Below are 2,884 nucleotides of genomic sequence, written 5' to 3'. Positions count from 1 at the left end.
GGCGTACCCCGCTGGGTTCAGGTGCGTCCTACCAGCGGGATGGCTGAGGGGAAAGGGGGGTTGGGGGAGCAAAGGCAACTGCACTTCCACCACGCCACCTGGCGGCACGCATACACGAATTGGGCTTGTTCTGGCGTCTGCTTCTTCACCCGTTAACTCATTTCTTTAGCTTGGTGGCCCAAACCCAAACGGCAGTGAAGGGAAGTAGTGGGGATTCTGGGCTTTGGAACCTGCAACGTAATCTTCTTCTTCTTCTTCTTCTTCTTCTCCTTCTCCTTCTTTTTTTTTTGGTACCAGGGATTGAACCCAGTGACGCCTAACCACTGAGCCACATCCCAGACCTTTTTATATTTTAGTTAGAGACAGGATCTCACTAAATTGCCTAGGCCTCGCTAAATTGCTGAGGCTGGCCTTGAATTAGCGATCCTCCTGCCTTCTCAGGCTCCCAAGCCGCTGGGATTACAGGCATGAGCCACCGCGTCGGGCTGCAACGTAACCTAGGTTATGATTTCACCTGTAAAATAAGGGGATGGTAATACCTCACAGGGTACTTAGGAAGGTTTAAGAAGATACAATACCTAAGGAAGGGGACTGCACCAGGAGGGAGGCTAGTAGCACTGGCTTAATCCCCTCATCCCCTGCGACATTTTTCCTTCAGGGAAAGGTCAGGGCTTACACCCCTCCCCTTCCCTCAAAAACAAAACAAAATAAGCAAACAAAAAACACTGCATTGAACCTTTTCTAGTAGAAAAAATAGAAATAGAAAACAGAATGAGGCAGGAGGATCGCAAGTTTAAAGCCAGCATCAGCAATTTAGCGAGGCCCTAAGCAATTTAGCAAGACCCTATCTCAAAGTAAAAAATATGAAGAACTGAAAACGTGGTTCAATGTTTAAGTGCCCTGAGTTCAATCCCCGGTGCAACGGAGTTGGTGCTATCTGGAAGTCCAGAAACTTCCTTCAAATCCTTGCTTAGCCACTTGCTGTTTAAAGCTTTGCCCCCATTTTTGACCAAGATGATGAACATAAAATTCCTTTGTGTGATGGACACGTAATTCCTTAGTGTTTGCCATCTTGGTACCCTATGTCTTGAGATTTAAGCCAATAAATCTAAGGATAGTAGCCAACACATATAGAATCCTCTACCTGGCACTAATGTGGTTGTGTGCCTTTCTTTGCCTGCTTGCATGCTCTCCCTCCCTTTCCTTCCCACTCTGTGGTTTAATAACACCAAATTACTCACATTGGCATGCCAGCAGGCTGGAGAAGAGGACTTTCAGGTGTGAGTTGATGTATGAGTTGGGAAGAGAAGGCAGGGAAGATTACACCCTCTGTTTGGAGTTCTTGGGTCTAAGGTGCATGTGGAACATCCTAAAGACAGGAATCCTTACTTACTCTGTAATCTCTGCACCTAGAAGGGTTTCTTGCAGATATTTATGAATTGACTTACTGAATTACCCAGCCAATCAGATTTTATTGAAACAGCTTATATGCCCTGCTCTGTGCTGAACTGGAAAGCCCAGAAAATGGTGTGTGTGTGTGTGTGAGAGAGAGAGAGAGAGAGAGAGAGAGAGAGAGAGAGAGAGAGAGAGAAGATGGACACAATACCTTTATTTTATTTATTTTTTATGTGATGCTGAGTATTGAACCCAGTGCCTCACATGTGCTAGGCAAGAACTCTACCAGTAAGCTACAACCCCAGCTCCCGGAAAATGTTCTTAAATTTGGTTACAGCCTCAGAAAGAAGGATTGGACTGTCTTTTGGTGACTTGCTTTCTGGTTCAGAGGTGTCTGGAATGGGTTTGATATCAGTAAAAGTTCTTGGTTATAAAAGAGAGAAACCAACCTTACCTACATTTAAGCAGAAAACTGCTTTATTGAGAGAATTTGTGGTATAAAATTCATGGGAGGCTTGGAATCTATGCTTGGAGAATGGATATTCTTTACACTGGAGCCCCTACTCAGCAACCCTTCCTCATTCTCGTAGATGATATCTAGAGGCAATGAGGACAGGGATAAATGTCAGTCTTGTTCACTATCATAATCCCAGAGCTTAGAACAGAACATAGTATATCATGCATGGGTGTTTAGTAAATGTGTTGCCTATTTGACTGAACACAAACTTATAACACTTTAGCATAGAGATGTGCCAGTTTGTCTGGTGGAGACAATAACACTCTGGCCCTGTCTAGACAATAGCCTGATTAAAGGTATTAATGTAGTGCCAGGCACAGTGGCATACAACTATAATCCTAGCTACTGAAGGGGCTAAGGAGACTTGAGCCCAGGAGTTGGAGGCTAGCCTGAGCAATATAGTTCACTCCATCTCAAAAAAAAAGTATTAATATCACTAAAGAAAGTGCCAGTCAGGAGGGAGTGGGTAGCCAAAAAAGCCAGAGATCAGGGAGAGTTGCCAAGGTAATCATTCACAGTTTCCATCATAGCACTCTCTGGGGACAAAAATGCTGGTCTAGGAAGAGGGGAGATGGAGGCATCATTCTTTGAAGCCACTCAGTTCATCCCCCACTTCACTCATGCTCTGGATCACCAAGCAACCCTTCTGATAAACCATTCTGTTCCCCATGTAGATCCGCCCACAGGGAGTGAATGCACTCAGCAGTGAACAGGAAGATCCAGTCTGCTTCAAAGCCCTGCTTCCCCTTATAAATTAATGAATTGGCATCTTATTTGAAATATCAGTCTCATGAGCCTGGTTAATGTGTGTCTGTTCCATAGAGATGCTGCTGCTTTTAGGACTAACAACTGTGGTTTCTGAGCTAATGTCTGGACCCAGAATGGTGATAAATTCACCACGGTAACAAATGCTACTCTAGGGATATCCAATTTAGCTGCAATCTTTAAAATTTCCTTTATTTTTCTTAAAAC

The sequence above is a fragment of the Marmota marmota genome, unplaced genomic scaffold (genome assembly GCF_001458135.2).
Source record: "Marmota marmota marmota unplaced genomic scaffold, marMar, whole genome shotgun sequence".
Lineage (NCBI taxonomy): Eukaryota > Metazoa > Chordata > Mammalia > Rodentia > Sciuridae > Marmota > Marmota marmota.
The sequence above is the reverse complement of the archived record's forward strand: the minus strand, read 5'-3'. Positions refer to the sequence as shown.